This window comes from Gorilla gorilla, chromosome 19 (genome assembly GCF_029281585.2).
Source record: "Gorilla gorilla gorilla isolate KB3781 chromosome 19, NHGRI_mGorGor1-v2.1_pri, whole genome shotgun sequence".
In the NCBI taxonomy this organism is placed as follows: Eukaryota; Metazoa; Chordata; class Mammalia; order Primates; family Hominidae; genus Gorilla; species Gorilla gorilla.
The window spans coordinates 64,137,810-64,162,576 of NC_073243.2; positions in this window are offsets into that span (position 1 = coordinate 64,137,810).

Below are 24,767 nucleotides of genomic sequence, written 5' to 3' on the forward strand. Positions count from 1 at the left end.
TTTCGTTGGAAACGGGATTACATATAAAAAGCAGACGGCAGCATTCTCCGAAATTTCTTTGCGATGTTTGCATTCAAGTCACAGAGTTGAACATTCCCTTTCATAGAGCAGGTTTGAAACACTCTTTTTGTGGAATCTGCAAGTGGATATTTGGGTAGATCTGAGGATTTCGTTGGAAACCTTTGAGGATTTCGTTGGAAACGGGATTACATATAAGAAGCAGACAGAAGCATTCTCCGAAATTTCTTTGTGATGTTTGCATTCAAGTCGCAGAGTTGAACATTCCCTTTCATAGAGCAGGTTTGAAACACTCTTTCTGTACTATCTAGAGGAGGACATTTCGAGCGATTTCTGGCCTATGCTGAGAAGGGAAATATCTTCAAATAAAAACTAGACAGAAGCATTCTCAGAAAGTTGTTTGTGATGTGTGTCCTCAACTAACAGAGTTGAACCTTTGTTTTGATACAGCAGTGTGGAAACACTCTTTTTGTAGAATCTGCAACTGGATATTTGGATAGATTTGAAGAATTCGTTGGAAACGGGAATATCTTCCAATAAAATCTAGACAGAAGCATTCTCAGAAACTTCTTTGTGATGCTTGCATTCAACTCATAGAGTTGAACATTCCCTATCATAGAGCAGGTTGGAAACACTCATTTTGTAGAATGTGGAAGTGGACATTTGGAGCGCTTTGAGGCCTATGGTGAAAAAGGAAATATCTTCCCATAAAACCTAGACAGAAGCATTGTCAGAAACTTCTTTGTGATGTGTGTACTCAACTAACAGAGTTGAACCTTCCTTTTGACAGAGCAGTTTGGAAACACTCTTTTTGTAGAATCTGCAAGTGGATATTTGGATAGCTTTGAAGATTTCGTTGGAAACGGGAATTTCTTCATATCAAATCGAGACAGTAGCATTCTCAGAAACTTCCTTGTGATATCTGCATTCAAGTCAGAGAGTTGAACATTCCCTTTCATAGAGCAGGTTTGAAACACTCTTTCGGTGGTATCTGCAAGTGGACATTTCGAGCGCTTTCAGGCCTATGCTGAGAAACGGAATATCTTCAAATAAAAACCAGACCGAAGCATTCTCAGAAACTTATTAGTGATGTGTGTCCTCACCTAACAGAGTTGAACGTTTGTTTTGATACAGCAGTTTGGAAACACTCTTTTTGGAGAATCTGCAAGTGGATATTTGGATAGGTTTGAAGATTTCGTTGGAAACGGGAATATCTTCATATAAAATCTAGACAGAAGCATTCTCAGAAACTTCTTTGTGATATCTGCATTCAAGACACAGAGTTGAATATTCCCCTTCATAGAGCAAGTTTGAAACACTCTTTTTGTGGAATCTGCAAGTGGATATTTGGATAGATTTGAGAATTTCGTTGGAAACGGGATTACATATAAAAAGCAGACGGCAGCATTCTCCGAAATTTCTTTGCGATGTTTGCATTCAAGTCACAGAGTTGAACATTCCCTTTCATAGAGCAGGTTTGAAACACTCTTTTTGTGGAATCTGCAAGTGGATATTTGGGTAGATCTGAGGATTTCGTTGGAAACCTTTGAGGATTTCGTTGGAAACGGGATTACATATAAGAAGCAGACAGAAGCATTCTCCGAAATTTCTTTGTGATGTTTGCATTCAAGTCGCAGAGTTGAACATTCCCTTTCATAGAGCAGGTTTGAAACACTCTTTCTGTACTATCTAGAGGAGGACATTTCGAGCGATTTCTGGCCTATGCTGAGAAGGGAAATATCTTCAAATAAAAACTAGACAGAAGCATTCTCAGAAAGTTGTTTGTGATGTGTGTCCTCAACTAACAGAGTTGAACCTTTGTTTTGATACAGCAGTGTGGAAACACTCTTTTTGTAGAATCTGCAACTGGATATTTGGATAGATTTGAAGAATTCGTTGGAAACGGGAATATCTTCCAATAAAATCTAGACAGAAGCATTCTCAGAAACTTCTTTGTGATGCTTGCATTCAACTCATAGAGTTGAACATTCCCTATCATAGAGCAGGTTGGAAACACTCATTTTGTAGAATGTGGAAGTGGACATTTGGAGCGCTTTGAGGCCTATGGTGAAAAAGGAAATATCTTCCCATAAAACCTAGACAGAAGCATTGTCAGAAACTTCTTTGTGATGTGTGTACTCAACTAACAGAGTTGAACCTTCCTTTTGACAGAGCAGTTTTGAAACACTCTTTTTGTAGAATCTGCAAGTGGATATTAGGATAGCTTTGAAGATTTCGTTGGAAACGGGAATTTCTTCATATCAAATCGAGACAGTAGCATTCTCAGAAACTTCCTTGTGATATCTGCATTCAAGTCAGAGAGTTGAACATTCCCTTTCATAGAGCAGGTTTGAAACACTCTTTCGGTGGTATCTGCAAGTGGACATTTCGAGCGCTTTCAGGCCTATGCTGAGAAACGGAATATCTTCAAATAAAAACCAGACCGAAGCATTCTCAGAAACTTATTTGTGATGTGTGTCCTCACCTAACAGAGTTGAAAGTTTGTTTTGATACAGCAGTTTGGAAACACTCTTTTTGGAGAATCTGCAAGTGGATATTTGGATAGGTTTGAAGATTTCGTTGGAAACGGGAATATCTTCATATAAAATCTAGACAGAAGCATTCTCAGAAACTTCTTTGTGATATCTGCATTCAAGACACAGAGTTGAATATTCCCCTTCATAGAGCAAGTTTGAAACACTCTTTTTGTGGAATCTGCAAGTGGATATTTGGATAGATTTGAGAATTTCGTTGGAAACGGGATTACATATAAAAAGCAGACGGCAGCATTCTCCGAAATTTCTTTGCGATGTTTGCATTCAAGTCACAGAGTTGAACATTCCCTTTCATAGAGCAGGTTTGAAACACTCTTTTTGTGGAATCTGCAAGTGGATATTTGGGTAGATCTGAGGATTTCGTTGGAAACCTTTGAGGATTTCGTTGGAAACGGGATTACATATAAGAAGCAGACAGAAGCATTCTCCGAAATTTCTTTGTGATGTTTGCATTCAAGTCGCAGAGTTGAACATTCCCTTTCATAGAGCAGGTTTGAAACACTCTTTGTGTACTATCTAGAGGAGGACATTTCGAGCGATTTCTGGCCTATGCTGAGAAGGGAAATATCTTCAAATAAAAACTAGACAGAAGCATTCTCAGAAAGTTGTTTGTGATGTGTGTCCTCAACTAACAGAGTTGAACCTTTGTTTTGATACAGCAGTGTGGAAACACTCTCTTTGTAGAATCTGCAACTGGATATTTGGATAGATTTGAAGAATTCGTTGGAAACGGGAATATCTTCCAATAAAATCTAGACAGAAGCATTCTCAGAAACTTCTTTGTGATGCTTGCATTCAACTCATAGAGTTGAACATTCCCTATCATAGAGCAGGTTGGAAACACTCATTTTGTAGAATGTGGAAGTGGACATTTGGAGCGCTTTGAGGCCTATGGTGAAAAAGGAAATATCTTCCCATAAAACCTAGACAGAAGCATTGTCAGAAACTTCTTTGTGATGTGTGTACTCAACTAACAGAGTTGAACCTTCCTTTTGACAGAGCAGTTTGGAAACACTCTTTTTGTAGAATCTGCAAGTGGATATTTGGATAGCTTTGAAGATTTCGTTGGAAACGGGAATTTCTTCATATCAAATCGAGACAGTAGCATTCTCAGAAACTTCCTTGTGATATCTGCATTCAAGTCAGAGAGTTGAACATTCCCTTTCATAGAGCAGGTTTGAAACACTCTTTCGGTGGTATCTGCAAGTGGGCATTTCGAGCGCTTTCAGGCCTATGCTGAGAAAGGGAATATCTTCAAATAAAAACCAGACCGAAGCATTCTCAGAAACTTATTTGTGATGTGTGTCCTCACCTAACTTAGTTGAACGTTTGTTTTGATACAGCAGTTTGGAAACACTCTTTTTGTAGAATCTGCAAGTGGATATTTGGATAGGTTTGAAGATTTCGTTGGAAACGGGAATATCTTCATTTAAAATCTAGACAGAAGCATTCTCAGAAACTTCTTTGTGTTATCTGCATTCAAGACACAGAGTTGAATATTCCCCTTCATAGAGCAAGTTTGAAACACTCTTTTTGTGGAATCTGCAAGTGGATATTTGGATAGATTTGAGAATTTCGTTGGAAACGGGATTACATATAAAAAGCAGACGGCAGCATTCTCCGAAATTTCTTTGCGATGTTTGCATTCAAGTCACAGAGTTGAACATTCCCTTTCATAGAGCAGGTTTGAAACACTCTTTTTGTGGAATCTGCAAGTGGATATTTGGGTAGATCTGAGGATTTCGTTGGAAACCTTTGAGGATTTCGTTGGAAAGGGGATTACATATAAGAAGCAGACAGAAGCATTCTCCGAAATTTCTTTGTGATGTTTGCATTCAAGTCGCAGAGTTGAACATTCCCTTTCATAGAGCAGGTTTGAAACACTCTTTCTGTACTATCTAGAGGAGGACATTTCGAGCGATTTCTGGCCTATGCTGAGAAGGGAAATATCTTCAAATAAAAACTAGACAGAAGCATTCTCAGAAAGTTGTTTGTGATGTGTGTCCTCAACTAACAGAGTTGAACCTTTGTTTTGATACAGCAGTGTGGAAACACTCTTTTTGTAGAATCTGCAACTGGACATTTGGATAGATTTGAAGAATTCGTTGGAAACGGGAATATCTTCCAATAAAATCTAGACAGAAGCATTCTCAGAAACTTCTTTGTGATGCTTGCATTCAACTCATAGAGTTGAACATTCCCTATCATAGAGCAGGTTGGAAACACTCATTTTGTAGAATGTGGAAGTGGACATTTGGAGCGCTTTGAGGCCTATGGTGAAAAAGGAAATATCTTCCCATAAAACCTAGACAGAAGCATTGTCAGAAACTTCTTTGTGATGTGTGTACTCAACTAACAGAGTTGAACCTTCCTTTTGACAGAGCAGTTTGGAAACACTCTTTTTGTAGAATCTGCAAGTGGATATTTGGATAGCTTTGAAGATTTCGTTGGAAACGGGAATTTCTTCATATCCAATCGAGACAGTAGCATTCTCAGAAACTTCCTTGTGATATCTGCATTCAAGTCAGAGAGTTGAACATTCCCTTTCATAGAGCAGGTTTGAAACACTCTTACGGTGGTATCCGCAAGTGGGCATTTCGAGCGCTTTCAGGCCTATGCTGAGAAAGGGAATATCTTCAAATAAAAACCAGACCGAAGCATTCTCAGAAACTTATTTGTGATGTGTGTCCTCACCTAACAGAGTTGAACGTTTGTTTTGATACAGCAGTTTGGAAACACTCTTTTTGTAGAATCTGCAAGTGGATATTTGGATAGGTTTGAAGATTTCGTTGGAAACGGGAATATCTTCATTTAAAATCTAGACAGAAGCATTCTCAGAAACTTCTTTGTGATATCTGCATTCAAGACACAGAGTTGAATATTCCCCTTCATAGAGCAAGTTTGAAACACTCTTTTTGTGGAATCTGCAAGTGGATATTTGGATAGATTTGAGAATTTCGTTGGAAACGGGATTACATATAAAAAGCAGACGGCAGCATTCTCCGAAATTTCTTTGCGATGTTTGCATTCAAGTCACAGAGTTGAACATTCCCTTTCATAGAGCAGGTTTGAAACACTCTTTTTGTGGAATCTGCAAGTGGATATTTGGGTAGATCTGAGGATTTCGTTGGAAACCTTTGAGGATTTCGTTGGAAACGGGATTACATATAAGAAGCAGACAGAAGCATTCTCCGAAATTTCTTTGTGATGTTTGCATTCAAGTCGCAGAGTTGAACATTCCCTTTCATAGAGCAGGTTTGAAACACTCTTTCTGTACTATCTAGAGGAGGACATTTCGAGCGATTTCTGGCCTATGCTGAGAAGGGAAATATCTTCAAATAAAAACTAGACAGAAGCATTCTCAGAAAGTTGTTTGTGATGTGTGTCCTCAACTAACAGAGTTGAACCTTTGTTTTGATACAGCAGTGTGGAAACACTCTTTTTGTAGAATCTGCAACTGGATATTTGGATAGATTTGAAGAATTCGTTGGAAACGGGAATATCTTCCAATAAAATCTAGACAGAAGCATTCTCAGAAACTTCTTTGTGATGCTTGCATTCAACTCATAGACTTGAACATTCCCTATCATAGAGCAGGTTGGAAACACTCATTTTGTAGAATGTGGAAGTGGACATTTGGAGCGCTTTGAGGCCTATGGTGAAAAAGGAAATATCTTCCCATAAAACCTAGACAGAAGCATTGTCAGAAACTTCTTTGTGATGTGTGTACTCAACTAACAGAGTTGAACCTTCCTTTTGACAGAGCAGTTTGGAAACACTCTTTTTGTAGAATCTGCAAGTGGATATTTGGATAGCTTTGAAGATTTCGTTGGAAACGGGAATTTCTTCATATCAAATCGAGACAGTAGCATTCTCAGAAACTTCCTTGTGATATCTGCATTCAAGTCAGAGAGTTGATCATTCCCTTTCATAGAGCAGGTTTGAAACACTCTTTCGGTGGTATCTGCAAGTGGACATTTCGAGCGCTTTCAGGCCTATGCTGAGAAACGGAATATCTTCAAATAAAAACCAGACCGAAGCATTCTCAGAAACTTATTTGTGATGTGTGTCCTCACCTACCAGAGTTGAACGTTTGTTTTGATACAGCAGTTTGGAAACACTCTTTTTGGAGAATCTGCAAGTGGATATTTGGATAGGTTTGAAGATTTCGTTGGAAACGGGAATATCTTCATATAAAATCTAGACAGAAGCATTCTCAGAAACTTCTTTGTGATATCTGCATTCAAGACACAGAGTTGAATATTCCCCTTCATAGAGCAAGTTTGAAACACTCTTTTTGTGGAATCTGCAAGTGGATATTTGGATAGATTTGAGAATTTCGTTGGAAACGGGATTACATATAAAAAGCAGACGGCAGCATTCTCCGAAATTTCTTTGCGATGTTTGCATTCAAGTCACAGAGTTGAACATTCCCTTTCATAGAGCAGGTTTGAAACACTCTTTTTGTGGAATCTGCAAGTGGATATTTGGGTAGATCTGAGGATTTCGTTGGAAACCTTTGAGGATTTCGTTGGAAACGGGATTACATATAAGAAGCAGACAGAAGCATTCTCCGAAATTTCTTTGTGATGTTTGCATTCAAGTCGCAGAGTTGAACATTCCCTTTCATAGAGCAGGTTTGAAACACTCTTTCTGTACTATCTAGAGGAGGACATTTCGAGCGATTTCTGGCCTATGCTGAGAAGGGAAATATCTTCAAATAAAAACTAGACAGAAGCATTCTCAGAAAGTTGTTTGTGATGTGTGTCCTCAACTAACAGAGTTGAACCTTTGTTTTGATACAGCAGTGTGGAAACACTCTTTTTGTAGAATCTGCAACTGGATATTTGGATAGATTTGAAGAATTCGTTGGAAACGGGAATATCTTCCAATAAAATCTAGACAGAAGCATTCTCAGAAACTTCTTTGTGATGCTTGCATTCAACTCATAGAGTTGAACATTCCCTATCATAGAGCAGGTTGGAAACACTCATTTTGTAGAATGTGGAAGTGGACATTTGGAGCGCTTTGAGGCCTATGGTGAAAAAGGAAATATCTTCCCATAAAACCTAGACAGAAGCATTGTCAGAAACTTCTTTGTGATGTGTGTACTCAACTAACAGAGTTGAACCTTCCTTTTGACAGAGCAGTTTGGAAACACTCTTTTTGTAGAATCTGCAAGTGGATATTTGGATAGCTTTGAAGATTTCGTTGGAAACGGGAATTTCTTCATATCAAATCGAGACAGTAGCATTCTCAGAAACTTCCTTGTGATATCTGCATTCAAGTCAGAGAGTTGATCATTCCCTTTCATAGAGCAGGTTTGAAACACTCTTACGGTGGTATCCGCAAGTGGGCATTTCGAGCGCTTTCAGGCCTATGCTGAGAAAGGGAATATCTTCAAATAAAAACCAGACCGAAGCATTCTCAGAAACTTATTTGTGATGTGTGTCCTCACCTAACAGAGTTGAACGTTTGTTTTGATACAGCAGTTTGGAAACACTCTTTTTGTAGAATCTGCAAGTGGATATTTGGATAGGTTTGAAGATTTCGTTGGAAACGGGAATATCTTCATTTAAAATCTAGACAGAAGCATTCTCAGAAACTTCTTTGTGATATCTGCATTCAAGACACAGAGTTGAATATTCCCCTTCATAGAGCAAGTTTGAAACACTCTTTTTGTGGAATCTGCAAGTGGATATTTGGATAGATTTGAGAATTTCGTTGGAAACGGGATTACATATAAAAAGCAGACGGCAGCATTCTCCGAAATTTCTTTGCGATGTTTGCATTCAAGTCACAGAGTTGAACATTCCCTTTCATAGAGCAGGTTTGAAACACTCTTTTTGTGGAATCTGCAAGTGGATATTTGGGTAGATCTGAGGATTTCGTTGGAAACCTTTGAGGATTTCGTTGGAAACGGGATTACATATAAGAAGCAGACAGAAGCATTCTCCGAAATTTCTTTGTGATGTTTGCATTCAAGTCGCAGAGTTGAACATTCCCTTTCATAGAGCAGGTTTGAAACACTCTTTCTGTACTATCTAGAGGAGGACATTTCGAGCGATTTCTGGCCTATGCTGAGAATGGAAATATCTTCAAATAAAAACTAGACAGAAGCATTCTCAGAAAGTTGTTTGTGATGTGTGTCCTCAACTAACAGAGTTGAACCTTTGTTTTGATACAGCAGTGTGGAAACACTCTTTTTGTAGAATCTGCAACTGGATATTTGGATAGATTTGAAGAATTCGTTGGAAACGGGAATATCTTCCAATAAAATCTAGACAGAAGCATTCTCAGAAACTTCTTTGTGATGCTTGCATTCAACTCATAGACTTGAACATTCCCTATCATAGAGCAGGTTGGAAACACTCATTTTGTAGAATGTGGAAGTGGACATTTGGAGCGCTTTGAGGCCTATGGTGAAAAAGGAAATATCTTCCCATAAAACCTAGACAGAAGCATTGTCAGAAACTTCTTTGTGATGTGTGTACTCAACTAACAGAGTTGAACCTTCCTTTTGACAGAGCAGTTTGGAAACACTCTTTTTGTAGAATCTGCAAGTGGATATTTGGATAGCTTTGAAGATTTCGTTGGAAACGGGAATTTCTTCATATCAAATCGAGACAGTAGCATTCTCAGAAACTTCCTTGTGATATCTGCATTCAAGTCAGAGAGTTGATCATTCCCTTTCATAGAGCAGGTTTGAAACACTCTTTCGGTGGTATCTGCAAGTGGACATTTCGAGCGCTTTCAGGCCTATGCTGAGAAACGGAATATCTTCAAATAAAAACCAGACCGAAGCATTCTCAGAAACTTATTTGTGATGTGTGTCCTCACCTACCAGAGTTGAACGTTTGTTTTGATACAGCAGTTTGGAAACACTCTTTTTGGAGAATCTGCAAGTGGATATTTGGATAGGTTTGAAGATTTCGTTGGAAACGGGAATATCTTCATATAAAATCTAGACAGAAGCATTCTCAGAAACTTCTTTGTGATATCTGCATTCAAGACACAGAGTTGAATATTCCCCTTCATAGAGCAAGTTTGAAACACTCTTTTTGTGGAATCTGCAAGTGGATATTTGGATAGATTTGAGAATTTCGTTGGAAACGGGATTACATATAAAAAGCAGACGGCAGCATTCTCCGAAATTTCTTTGCGATGTTTGCATTCAAGTCACAGAGTTGAACATTCCCTTTCATAGAGCAGGTTTGAAACACTCTTTTTGTGGAATCTGCAAGTGGATATTTGGGTAGATCTGAGGATTTCGTTGGAAAGCTTTGAGGATTTCGTTGGAAACGGGATTACATATAAGAAGCAGACAGAAGCATTCTCCGAAATTTCTTTGTGATGTTTGCATTCAAGTCGCAGAGTTGAACATTCCCTTTCATAGAGCAGGTTTGAAACACTCTTTCTGTACTATCTAGAGGAGGACATTTCGAGCGATTTCTGGCCTATGCTGAGAAGGGAAATATCTTCAAATAAAAACTAGACAGAAGCATTCTCAGAAAGTTGTTTGTGATGTGTGTCCTCAACTAACAGAGTTGAACCTTTGTTTTGATACAGCAGTGTGGAAACACTCTTTTTGTAGAATCTGCAACTGGATATTTGGATAGATTTGAAGAATTCGTTGGAAACGGGAATATCTTCCAATAAAATCTAGACAGAAGCATTCTCAGAAACTTCTTTGTGATGCTTGCATTCAACTCATAGAGTTGAACATTCCCTATCATAGAGCAGGTTGGAAACACTCATTTTGTAGAATGTGGAAGTGGACATTTGGAGCGCTTTGAGGCCTATGGTGAAAAAGGAAATATCTTCCCATAAAACCTAGACAGAAGCATTGTCAGAAACTTCTTTGTGATGTGTGTACTCAACTAACAGAGTTGAACCTTCCTTTTGACAGAGCAGTTTGGAAACACTCTTTTTGTAGAATCTGCAAGTGGATATTTGGATAGCTTTGAAGATTGCGTTGGAAACGGGAATTTCTTCATATCAAATCGAGACAGTAGCATTCTCAGAAACTTCCTTGTGATATCTGCATTCAAGTCAGAGAGTTGATCATTCCCTTTCATAGAGCAGGTTTGAAACACTCTTTCGGTGGTATCTGCAAGTGGACATTTCGAGCGCTTTCAGGCCTATGCTGAGAAACGGAATATCTTCAAATAAAAACCAGACCGAAGCATTCTCAGAAACTTATTTGTGATGTGTGTCCTCACCTACCAGAGTTGAACGTTTGTTTTGATACAGCAGTTTGGAAACACTCTTTTTGGAGAATCTGCAAGTGGATATTTGGATAGGTTTGAAGATTTCGTTGGAAACGGGAATATCTTCATATAAAATCTAGACAGAAGCATTCTCAGAAACTTCTTTGTGATATCTGCATTCAAGACACAGAGTTGAATATTCCCCTTCATAGAGCAAGTTTGAAACACTCTTTTTGTGGAATCTGCAAGTGGATATTTGGATAGATTTGAGAATTTCGTTGGAAACGGGATTACATATAAAAAGCAGACGGCAGCATTCTCCGAAATTTCTTTGCGATGTTTGCATTCAAGTCACAGAGTTGAACATTCCCTTTCATAGAGCAGGTTTGAAACACTCTTTTTGTGGAATCTGCAAGTGGATATTTGGGTAGATCTGAGGATTTCGTTGGAAACCTTTGAGGATTTCGTTGGAAACGGGATTACATATAAGAAGCAGACAGAAGCATTCTCCGAAATTTCTTTGTGATGTTTGCATTCAAGTCGCAGAGTTGAACATTCCCTTTCATAGAGCAGGTTTGAAACACTCTTTCTGTACTATCTAGAGGAGGACATTTCGAGCGATTTCTGGCCTATGCTGAGAAGGGAAATATCTTCAAATAAAAACTAGACAGAAGCATTCTCAGAAAGTTGTTTGTGATGTGTGTCCTCAACTAACAGAGTTGAACCTTTGTTTTGATACAGCAGTGTGGAAACACTCTTTTTGTAGAATCTGCAACTGGATATTTGGATAGATTTGAAGAATTCGTTGGAAACGGGAATATCTTCCAATAAAATCTAGACAGAAGCATTCTCAGAAACTTCTTTGTGATGCTTGCATTCAACTCATAGAGTTGAACATTCCCTATCATAGAGCAGGTTGGAAACACTCATTTTGTAGAATGTGGAAGTGGACATTTGGAGCGCTTTGAGGCCTATGGTGAAAAAGGAAATATCTTCCCATAAAACCTAGACAGAAGCATTGTCAGAAACTTCTTTGTGATGTGTGTACTCAACTAACAGAGTTGAACCTTCCTTTTGACAGAGCAGTTTGGAAACACTCTTTTTGTAGAATCTGCAAGTGGATATTTGGATAGCTTTGAAGATTTCGTTGGAAACGGGAATTTCTTCATATCAAATCGAGACAGTAGCATTCTCAGAAACTTCCTTGTGATATCTGCATTCAAGTCAGAGAGTTGATCATTCCCTTTCATAGAGCAGGTTTGAAACACTCTTACGGTGGTATCCGCAAGTGGGCATTTCGAGCGCTTTCAGGCCTATGCTGAGAAAGGGAATATCTTCAAATAAAAACCAGACCGAAGCATTCTCAGAAACTTATTTGTGATGTGTGTCCTCACCTAACAGAGTTGAACGTTTGTTTTGATACAGCAGTTTGGAAACACTCTTTTTGTAGAATCTGCAAGTGGATATTTGGATAGGTTTGAAGATTTCGTTGGAAACGGGAATATCTTCATTTAAAATCTAGACAGAAGCATTCTCAGAAACTTCTTTGTGATATCTGCATTCAAGACACAGAGTTGAATATTCCCCTTCATAGAGCAAGTTTGAAACACTCTTTTTGTGGAATCTGCAAGTGGATATTTGGATAGATTTGAGAATTTCGTTGGAAACGGGATTACATATAAAAAGCAGACGGCAGCATTCTCCGAAATTTCTTTGCGATGTTTGCATTCAAGTCACAGAGTTGAACATTCCCTTTCATAGAGCAGGTTTGAAACACTCTTTTTGTGGAATCTGCAAGTGGATATTTGGGTAGATCTGAGGATTTCGTTGGAAACCTTTGAGGATTTCGTTGGAAACGGGATTACATATAAGAAGCAGACAGAAGCATTCTCCGAAATTTCTTTGTGATGTTTGCATTCAAGTCGCAGAGTTGAACATTCCCTTTCATAGAGCAGGTTTGAAACACTCTTTCTGTACTATCTAGAGGAGGACATTTCGAGCGATTTCTGGCCTATGCTGAGAAGGGAAATATCTTCAAATAAAAACTAGACAGAAGCATTCTCAGAAAGTTGTTTGTGATGTGTGTCCTCAACTAACAGAGTTGAACCTTTGTTTTGATACAGCAGTGTGGAAACACTCTTTTTGTAGAATCTGCAACTGGATATTTGGATAGATTTGAAGAATTCGTTGGAAACGGGAATATCTTCCAATAAAATCTAGACAGAAGCATTCTCAGAAACTTCTTTGTGATGCTTGCATTCAACTCATAGACTTGAACATTCCCTATCATAGAGCAGGTTGGAAACACTCATTTTGTAGAATGTGGAAGTGGACATTTGGAGCGCTTTGAGGCCTATGGTGAAAAAGGAAATATCTTCCCATAAAACCTAGACAGAAGCATTGTCAGAAACTTCTTTGTGATGTGTGTACTCAACTAACAGAGTTGAACCTTCCTTTTGACAGAGCAGTTTGGAAACACTCTTTTTGTAGAATCTGCAAGTGGATATTTGGATAGCTTTGAAGATTTCGTTGGAAACGGGAATTTCTTCATATCAAATCGAGACAGTAGCATTCTCAGAAACTTCCTTGTGATATCTGCATTCAAGTCAGAGAGTTGATCATTCCCTTTCATAGAGCAGGTTTGAAACACTCTTTCGGTGGTATCTGCAAGTGGACATTTCGAGCGCTTTCAGGCCTATGCTGAGAAACGGAATATCTTCAAATAAAAACCAGACCGAAGCATTCTCAGAAACTTATTTGTGATGTGTGTCCTCACCTACCAGAGTTGAACGTTTGTTTTGATACAGCAGTTTGGAAACACTCTTTTTGGAGAATCTGCAAGTGGATATTTGGATAGGTTTGAAGATTTCGTTGGAAACGGGAATATCTTCATATAAAATCTAGACAGAAGCATTCTCAGAAACTTCTTTGTGATATCTGCATTCAAGACACAGAGTTGAATATTCCCCTTCATAGAGCAAGTTTGAAACACTCTTTTTGTGGAATCTGCAAGTGGATATTTGGATAGATTTGAGAATTTCGTTGGAAACGGGATTACATATAAAAAGCAGACGGCAGCATTCTCCGAAATTTCTTTGCGATGTTTGCATTCAAGTCACAGAGTTGAACATTCCCTTTCATAGAGCAGGTTTGAAACACTCTTTTTGTGGAATCTGCAAGTGGATATTTGGGTAGATCTGAGGATTTCGTTGGAAACCTTTGAGGATTTCGTTGGAAACGGGATTACATATAAGAAGAAGACAGAAGCATTCTCCGAAATTTCTTTGTGATGTTTGCATTCAAGTCGCAGAGTTGAACATTCCCTTTCATAGAGCAGGTTTGAAACACTCTTTCTGTACTATCTAGAGGAGGACATTTCGAGCGATTTCTGGCCTATGCTGAGAAGGGAAATATCTTCAAATAAAAACTAGACAGAAGCATTCTCAGAAAGTTGTTTGTGATGTGTGTCCTCAACTAACAGAGTTGAACCTTTGTTTTGATACAGCAGTGTGGAAACACTCTTTTTGTAGAATCTGCAACTGGATATTTGGATAGATTTGAAGAATTCGTTGGAAACGGGAATATCTTCCAATAAAATCTAGACAGAAGCATTCTCAGAAACTTCTTTGTGATGCTTGCATTCAACTCATAGAGTTGAACATTCCCTATCATAGAGCAGGTTGGAAACACTCATTTTGTAGAATGTGGAAGTGGACATTTGGAGCGCTTTGAGGCCTATGGTGAAAAAGGAAATATCTTCCCATAAAACCTAGACAGAAGCATTGTCAGAAACTTCTTTGTGATGTGTGTACTCAACTAACAGAGTTGAACCTTCCTTTTGACAGAGCAGTTTGGAAACACTCTTTTTGTAGAATCTGCAAGTGGATATTTGGATAGCTTTGAAGATTTCGTTGGAAACGGGAATTTCTTCATATCAAATCGAGACAGTAGCATTCTCAGAAACTTCCTTGTGATATCTGCATTCAAGTCAGAGAGTTGATCATTCCCTTTCATAGAGCAGGTTTGAAACACTCTTACGGTGGTATCCGCAAGTGGGCATTTCGAGCGCTTTCAGGCCTATGCTGAGAAAGGGAATATCTTCAAATAAAAACCAGACCGAAGCATTCTCAGAAACTTATTTGTGATGTGTGTCCTCACCTAACAGAGTTGAACGTTTGTTTTGATACAGCAGTTTGGAAACACTCTTTTTGTAGAATCTGCAAGTGGATATTTGGATAGGTTTGAAGATTTCGTTGGAAACGGGAATATCTTCATTTAAAATCTAGACAGAAGCATTCTCAGAAACTTCTTTGTGATATCTGCATTCAAGACACAGAGTTGAATATTCCCCTTCATAGAGCAAGTTTGAAACACTCTTTTTGTGGAATCTGCAAGTGGATATTTGGATAGATTTGAGAATTTCGTTGGAAACGGGATTACATATAAAAAGCAGACGGCAGCATTCTCCGAAATTTCTTTGCGATGTTTGCATTCAAGTCACAGAGTTGAACATTCCCTTTCATAGAGCAGGTTTGAAACACTCTTTTTGTGGAATCTGCAAGTGGATATTTGGGTAGATCTGAGGATTTCGTTGGAAACCTTTGAGGATTTCGTTGGAAACGGGATTACATATAAGAAGCAGACAGAAGCATTCTCCGAAATTTCTTTGTGATGTTTGCATTCAAGTCGCAGAGTTGAACATTCCCTTTCATAGAGCAGGTTTGAAACACTCTTTCTGTACTATCTAGAGGAGGACATTTCGAGCGATTTCTGGCCTATGCTGAGAAGGGAAATATCTTCAAATAAAAACTAGACAGAAGCATTCTCAGAAAGTTGTTTGTGATGTGTGTCCTCAACTAACAGAGTTGAACCTTTGTTTTGATACAGCAGTGTGGAAACACTCTTTTTGTAGAATCTGCAACTGGATATTTGGATAGATTTGAAGAATTCGTTGGAAACGGGAATATCTTCCAATAAAATCTAGACAGAAGCATTCTCAGAAACTTCTTTGTGAAGCTTGCATTCAACTCATAGACTTGAACATTCCCTATCATAGAGCAGGTTGGAAACACTCATTTTGTAGAATGTGGAAGTGGACATTTGGAGCGCTTTGAGGCCTATGGTGAAAAAGGAAATATCTTCCCATAAAACCTAGACAGAAGCATTGTCAGAAACTTCTTTGTGATGTGTGTACTCAACTAACAGAGTTGAACCTTCCTTTTGACAGAGCAGTTTGGAAACACTCTTTTTGTAGAATCTGCAAGTGGATATTTGGATAGCTTTGAAGATTTCGTTGGAAACGGGAATTTCTTCATATCAAATCGAGACAGTAGCATTCTCAGAAACTTCCTTGTGATATCTGCATTCAAGTCAGAGAGTTGATCATTCCCTTTCATAGAGCAGGTTTGAAACACTCTTTCGGTGGTATCTGCAAGTGGACATTTCGAGCGCTTTCAGGCCTATGCTGAGAAACGGAATATCTTCAAATAAAAACCAGACCGAAGCATTCTCAGAAACTTATTTGTGATGTGTGTCCTCACCTACCAGAGTTGAACGTTTGTTTTGATACAGCAGTTTGGAAACACTCTTTTTGGAGAATCTGCAAGTGGATATTTGGATAGGTTTGAAGATTTCGTTGGAAACGGGAATATCTTCATATAAAATCTAGACAGAAGCATTCTCAGAAACTTCTTTGTGATATCTGCATTCAAGACACAGAGTTGAATATTCCCCTTCATAGAGCAAGTTTGAAACACTCTTTTTGTGGAATCTGCAAGTGGATATTTGGATAGATTTGAGAATTTCGTTGGAAACGGGATTACATATAAAAAGCAGACGGCAGCATTCTCCGAAATTTCTTTGCGATGTTTGCATTCAAGTCACAGAGTTGAACATTCCCTTTCATAGAGCAGGTTTGAAACACTCTTTTTGTGGAATCTGCAAGTGGATATTTGGGTAGATCTGAGGATTTCGTTGGAAACCTTTGAGGATTTCGTTGGAAACGGGATTACATATAAGAAGCAGACAGAAGCATTCTCCGAAATTTCTTTGTGATGTTTGCATTCAAGTCGCAGAGTTGAACATTCCCTTTCATAGAGCAGGTTTGAAACACTCTTTCTGTACTATCTAGAGGAGGACATTTCGAGCGATTTCTGGCCTATGCTGAGAAGGGAAATATCTTCAAATAAAAACTAGACAGAAGCATTCTCAGAAAGTTGTTTGTGATGTGTGTCCTCAACTAACAGAGTTGAACCTTTGTTTTGATACAGCAGTGTGGAAACACTCTTTTTGTAGAATCTGCAAACTGGATATTTGGATAGATTTGAAGAATTCGTTGGAAACGGGAATATCTTCCAATAAAATCTAGACAGAAGCATTCTCAGAAACTTCTTTGTGATGCTTGCATTCAACTCATAGAGTTGAACATTCCCTATCATAGAGCAGGTTGGAAACACTCATTTTGTAGAATGTGGAAGTGGACATTTGGAGCGCTTTGAGGCCTATGGTGAAAAAGGAAATATCTTCCCATAAAACCTAGACAGAAGCATTGTCAGAAACTTCTTTGTGATGTGTGTACTCAACTAACAGAGTTGAACCTTCCTTTTGACAGAGCAGTTTGGAAACACTCTTTTTGTAGAATCTGCAAGTGGATATTTGGATAGCTTTGAAGATTTCGTTGGAAACGGGAATTTCTTCATATCAAATCGAGACAGTAGCATTCTCAGAAACTTCCTTGTGATATCTGCATTCAAGTCAGAGAGTTGATCATTCCCTTTCATAGAGCAGGTTTGAAACACTCTTACGGTGGTATCCGCAAGTGGGCATTTCGAGCGCTTTCAGGCCTATGCTGAGAAAGGGAATATCTTCAAATAAAAACCAGACCGAAGCATTCTCAGAAACTTATTTGTGATGTGTGTCCTCACCTAACAGAGTTGAACGTTTGTTTTGATACAGCAGTTTGGAAACACTCTTTTTGTAGAATCTGCAAGTGGATATTTGGATAGGTTTGAAGATTTCGTTGGAAACGGGAATATCTTCATATAAAATCTAGACAGAAGCATTCTCAGAAACTTCTTTGTGATATCTGCATTCAAGACACAGAGTTGAATATTCCCCTTCATAGAGCAAGTTTGAAACACTCTTTTTGTGGAATCTGCAAGTGGATATTTGGATAGATTTGAGAATTTCGTTGGAAACGGGATTACATATAAAAAGCAGACGGCAGCATTCTCCGAAATTTCTTTGCGATGTTTGCATTCAAGTCCCAGAGTTGAACATTCCCTTTCATAGAGCAGGTTTGAAACACTCTTTTTGTGGAATCTGCAAGTGGATATTTGGGTAGATCTGAGGATTTCGTTGGAAACCTTTGAGGATTTCGTTGGAAACGGGATTACATATAAGAAGCAGACAGAAGCATTCTCCGAAATTTCTTTGTGATGTTTGCATTCAAGTCGCAGAGTTGAACATTCCCTTTCATAGAGCAGGTTTGAAACACTCTTTGTGTACTATCTAGAGGAGGACATTTCGAGCGATTTCTGGCCTATGCTGAGAAGGGAAATATCTTCAAATAAAAACTAGACAGAAGCATTCTCAGAAAGTTGTTTGTGATGTGTGTCCTCAACTAACAGAGTTGAACCTTTGTTTTGATACAGCAGTGTGGAAACACTCTTTTTGTAGAATCTGCAACTGGATATTTGGATAGATTTGAAGAATTCGTTGGAAACGGGAATATCTTCCAATAAAATCTAGACAGAAGCATTCTCAGAAACTTCTTTGTGATGCTTGCATTCAACTCATAGACTTGAACATTCCCTATCATAGAGCAGGTTGGAAACACTCATTTTGTAGAATGTGGAAGTGGACATTTGGAGCGCTTTGAGGCCTATGGTGAAAAAGGAAATATCTTCCCATAAAACCTAGACAGAAGCATTGTCAGAAACTTCTTTGTGATGTGTGTACTCAACTAACAGAGTTGAACCTTCCTTTTGACAGAGCAGTTTGGAAACACTCTTTTTGTAGAATCTGCAAGTGGATATTTGGATAGCTTTGAAGATTTCGTTGGAAACGGGAATTTCTTCATATCAAATCGAGACAGTAGCATTCTCAGAAACTTCCTTGTGATATCTGCATTCAAGTCAGAGAGTTGATCATTCCCTTTCATAGAGCAGGTTTGAAACACTCTTTCGGTGGTATCTGCAAGTGGACATTTCGAGCGCTTTCAGGCCTATGCTGAGAAACGGAATATCTTCAAATAAAAACCAGACCGAAGCATTCTCAGAAACTTATTTGTGATGTGTGTCCTCACCTACCAGAGTTGAACGTTTGTTTTGATACAGCAGTTTGGAAACACTCTTTTTGGAGAATCTGCAAGTGGATATTTGGATAGGTTTGAAGATTTCGTTGGAAACGGGAATATCTTCATATAAAATCTAGACAGAAGCATTCTCAGAAACTTCTTTGTGATATCTGCATTCAAGACACAGAGTTGAATATTCCCCTTCATAGAGCAAGTTTGAAACACTCTTTTTGTGGAATCTGCAAGTGGATATTTGGATAGATTTGAGAATTTCGTTGGAAACGGGATTACATATAAAAAGCAGACGGCAGCATTCTCCGAAATTTCTTTGCGATGTTTGCATTCAAGTCACAGAGTTGAACATTCCCTTTCATAGAGCAGGTTTGAAACACTCTTTTTGTGGAATCTGCAAGTGGATATTTGGGTAGATCTGAGGATTTCGTTGGAAACCTTTGAGGATTTCGTTGGAAACGGGATTACATATAAGAAGCAGACAGAAGCATTCTCCGAAATTTCTTTGTGATGTTTGCATTCAAGTCGCAGAGTTGAACATTCCCTTTCATAGAGCAGGTTTGAAACACTCTTTCTGTACTATCTAGAGGAGGACATTTCGAGCGATTTCTGGCCTATGCTGAGAAGGGAAATATCTTCAAATAAAAACTAGACAGAAGCATTCTCAGAAAGTTGTTTGTGATGTGTGTCCTCAACTAACAGAGTTGAACCTTTGTTTTGATACAGCAGTGTGGAAACACTCTTTTTGTAGAATCTGCAACTGGATATTTGGATAGATTTGAAGAATTCGTTGGAAACGGGAATATCTTCCAATAAAATCTAGACAGAAGCATTCTCAGAAACTTCTTTGTGATGCTTGCATTCAACTCATAGAGTTGAACATTCCCTATCATAGAGCAGGTTGGAAACACTCATTTTGTAGAATGTGGAAGTGGACATTTGGAGCGCTTTGAGGCCTATGGTGAAAAAGGAAATATCTTCCCATAAAACCTAGACAGAAGCATTGTCAGAAACTTCTTTGTGATGTGTGTACTCAACTAACAGAGTTGAACCTTCCTTTTGACAGAGCAGTTTGGAAACACTCTTTTTGTAGAATCTGCAAGTGGATATTTGGATAGCTTTGAAGATTTCGTTGGAAACGGGAATTTCTTCATATCAAATCGAGACAGTAGCATTCTCAGAAACTTCCTTGTGATATCTGCATTCAAGTCAGAGAGTTGATCATTCCCTTTCATAGAGCAGGTTTGAAACACTCTTACGGTGGTATCCGCAAGTGGGCATTTCGAGCGCTTTCAGGCCTATGCTGAGAAAGGGAATATCTTCAAATAAAAACCAGACCGAAGCATTCTCAGAAACTTATTTGTGATGTGTGTCCTCACCTAACAGAGTTGAACGTTTGTTTTGATACAGCAGTTTGGAAACACTCTTTTTGTAGAATCTGCAAGTGGATATTTGGATAGGTTTGAAGATTTCGTTGGAAACGGGAATATCTTCATTTAAAATCTAGACAGAAGCATTCTCAGAAACTTCTTTGTGATATCTGCATTCAAGACACAGAGTTGAATATTCCCCTTCATAGAGCAAGTTTGAAACACTCTTTTTGTGGAATCTGCAAGTGGATATTTGGATAGATTTGAGAATTTCGTTGGAAACGGGATTACATATAAAAAGCAGACGGCAGCATTCTCCGAAATTTCTTTGCGATGTTTGCATTCAAGTCACAGAGTTGAACATTCCCTTTCATAGAGCAGGTTTGAAACACTCTTTTTGTGGAATCTGCAAGTGGATATTTGGGTAGATCTGAGGATTTCGTTGGAAACCTTTGAGGATTTCGTTGGAAACGGGATTACATATAAGAAGCAGACAGAAGCATTCTCCGAAATTTCTTTGTGATGTTTGCATTCAAGTCGCAGAGTTGAACATTCCCTTTCATAGAGCAGGTTTGAAACACTCTTTGTGTACTATCTAGAGGAGGACATTTCGAGCGATTTCTGGCCTATGCTGAGAAGGGAAATATCTTCAAATAAAAACTAGACAGAAGCATTCTCAGAAAGTTGTTTGTGATGTGTGTCCTCAACTAACAGAGTTGAACCTTTGTTTTGATACAGCAGTGTGGAAACACTCTTTTTGTAGAATCTGCAACTGGATATTTGGATAGATTTGAAGAATTCGTTGGAAACGGGAATATCTTCCAATAAAATCTAGACAGAAGCATTCTCAGAAACTTCTTTGTGATGCTTGCATTCAACTCATAGACTTGAACATTCCCTATCATAGAGCAGGTTGGAAACACTCATTTTGTAGAATGTGGAAGTGGACATTTGGAGCGCTTTGAGGCCTATGGTGAAAAAGGAAATATCTTCCCATAAAACCTAGACAGAAGCATTGTCAGAAACTTCTTTGTGATGTGTGTACTCAACTAACAGAGTTGAACCTTCCTTTTGACAGAGCAGTTTGGAAACACTCTTTTTGTAGAATCTGCAAGTGGATATTTGGATAGCTTTGAAGATTTCGTTGGAAACGGGAATTTCTTCATATCAAATCGAGACAGTAGCATTCTCAGAAACTTCCTTGTGATATCTGCATTCAAGTCAGAGAGTTGATCATTCCCTTTCATAGAGCAGGTTTGAAACACTCTTTCGGTGGTATCTGCAAGTGGACATTTCGAGCGCTTTCAGGCCTATGCTGAGAAACGGAATATCTTCAAATAAAAACCAGACCGAAGCATTCTCAGAAACTTATTTGTGATGTGTGTCCTCACCTACCAGAGTTGAACGTTTGTTTTGATACAGCAGTTTGGAAACACTCTTTTTGGAGAATCTGCAAGTGGATATTTGGATAGGTTTGAAGATTTCGTTGGAAACGGGAATATCTTCATATAAAATCTAGACAGAAGCATTCTCAGAAACTTCTTTGTGATATCTGCATTCAAGACACAGAGTTGAATATTCCCCTTCATAGAGCAAGTTTGAAACACTCTTTTTGTGGAATCTGCAAGTGGATATTTGGATAGATTTGAGAATTTCGTTGGAAACGGGATTACATATAAAAAGCAGACGGCAGCATTCTCCGAAATTTCTTTGCGATGTTTGCATTCAAGTCCCAGAGTTGAACATTCCCTTTCATAGAGCAGGTTTGAAACACTCTTTTTGTGGAATCTGCAAGTGGATATTTGGGTAGATCTGAGGATTTCGTTGGAAACCTTTGAGGATTTCGTTGGAAACGGGATTACATATAAGAAGCAGACAGAAGCATTCTCCGAAATTTCTTTGTGATGTTTGCATTCAAGTCGCAGAGTTGAACATTCCCTTTCATAGAGCAGGTTTGAAACACTCTTTCTGTACTATCTAGAGGAGGACATTTCGAGCGATTTCTGGCCTATGCTGAGAAGGGAAATATCTTCAAATAAAAACTAGACAGAAGCATTCTCAGAAAGTTGTTTGTGATGTGTGTCCTCAACTAACAGAGTTGAACCTTTGTTTTGATACAGCAGTGTGGAAACACTCTTTTTGTAGAATCTGCAACTGGATATTTGGATAGATTTGAAGAATTCGTTGGAAACGGGAATATCTTCCAATAAAATCTAGACAGAAGCATTCTCAGAAACTTCTTTGTGATGCTTGCATTCAACTCATAGAGTTGAACATTCCCTATCATAGAGCAGGTTGGAAACACTCATTTTGTAGAATGTGGAAGTGGACATTTGGAGCGCTTTGAGGCCTATGGTGAAAAAGGAAATATCTTCCCATAAAACCTAGACAGAAGCATTGTCAGAAACTTCTTTGTGATGTGTGTACTCAACTAACAGAGTTGAACCTTCCTTTTGACAGAGCAGTTTGGAAACACTCTTTTTGTAGAATCTGCAAGTGGATATTTGGATAGCTTTGAAGATTTCGTTGGAAACGGGAATTTCTTCATATCAAATCGAGACAGTAGCATTCTCAGAAACTTCCTTGTGATATCTGCATTCAAGTCAGAGAGTTGATCATTCCCTTTCATAGAGCAGGTTTGAAACACTCTTTCGGTGGTATCTGCAAGTGGACATTTCGAGCGCTTTCAGGCCTATGCTGAGAAACGGAATATCTTCAAATAAAAACCAGACCGAAGCATTCTCAGAAACTTATTTGTGATGTGTGTCCTCACCTAACAGAGTTGAACGTTTGTTTTGATACAGCAGTTTGGAAACACTCTTTTTGGAGAATCTGCAAGTGGATATTTGGATAGGTTTGAAGATTTCGTTGGAAACGGGAATATCTTCATATAAAATCTAGACAGAAGCATTCTCAGAAACTTCTTTGTGATATCTGCATTCAAGACACAGAGTTGAATATTCCCCTTCATAGAGCAAGTTTGAAACACTCTTTTTGTGGAATCTGCAAGTGGATATTTGGATAGATTTGAGAATTTCGTTGGAAACGGGATTACATATAAAAAGCAGACGGCAGCATTCTCCGAAATTTCTTTGCGATGTTTGCATTCAAGTCACAGAGTTGAACATTCCCTTTCATAGAGCAGGTTTGAAACACTCTTTTTGTGGAATCTGCAAGTGGATATTTGGGTAGATCTGAGGATTTCGTTGGAAACCTTTGAGGATTTCGTTGGAAACGGGATTACATATAAGAAGCAGACAGAAGCATTCTCCGAAATTTCTTTGTGATGTTTGCATTCAAGTCGCAGAGTTGAACATTCCCTTTCATAGAGCAGGTTTGAAACACTCTTTCTGTACTATCTAGAGGAGGACATTTCGAGCGATTTCTGGCCTATGCTGAGAAGGGAAATATCTTCAAATAAAAACTAGACAGAAGCATTCTCAGAAAGTTGTTTGTGATGTGTGTCCTCAACTAACAGAGTTGAACCTTTGTTTTGATACAGCAGTGTGGAAACACTCTTTTTGTAGAATCTGCAACTGGATATTTGGATAGATTTGAAGAATTCGTTGGAAACGGGAATATCTTCCAATAAAATCTAGACAGAAGCATTCTCAGAAACTTCTTTGTGATGCTTGCATTCAACTCATAGAGTTGAACATTCCCTATCATAGAGCAGGTTGGAAACACTCATTTTGTAGAATGTGGAAGTGGACATTTGGAGCGCTTTGAGGCCTATGGTGAAAAAGGAAATATCTTCCCATAAAACCTAGACAGAAGCATTGTCAGAAACTTCTTTGTGATGTGTGTACTCAACTAACAGAGTTGAACCTTCCTTTTGACAGAGCAGTTTGGAAACACTCTTTTTGTAGAATCTGCAAGTGGATATTTGGATAGCTTTGAAGATTTCGTTGGAAACGGGAATTTCTTCATATCAAATCGAGACAGTAGCATTCTCAGAAACTTCCTTGTGATATCTGCATTCAAGTCAGAGAGTTGATCATTCCCTTTCATAGAGCAGGTTTGAAACACTCTTACGGTGGTATCCGCAAGTGGGCATTTCGAGCGCTTTCAGGCCTATGCTGAGAAAGGGAATATCTTCAAATAAAAACCAGACCGAAGCATTCTCAGAAACTTATTTGTGATGTGTGTCCTCACCTAACAGAGTTGAACGTTTGTTTTGATACAGCAGTTTGGAAACACTCTTTTTGGAGAATCTGCAAGTGGATATTTGGATAGGTTTGAAGATTTCGTTGGAAACGGGAATATCTTCATTTAAAATCTAGACAGAAGCATTCTCAGAAACTTC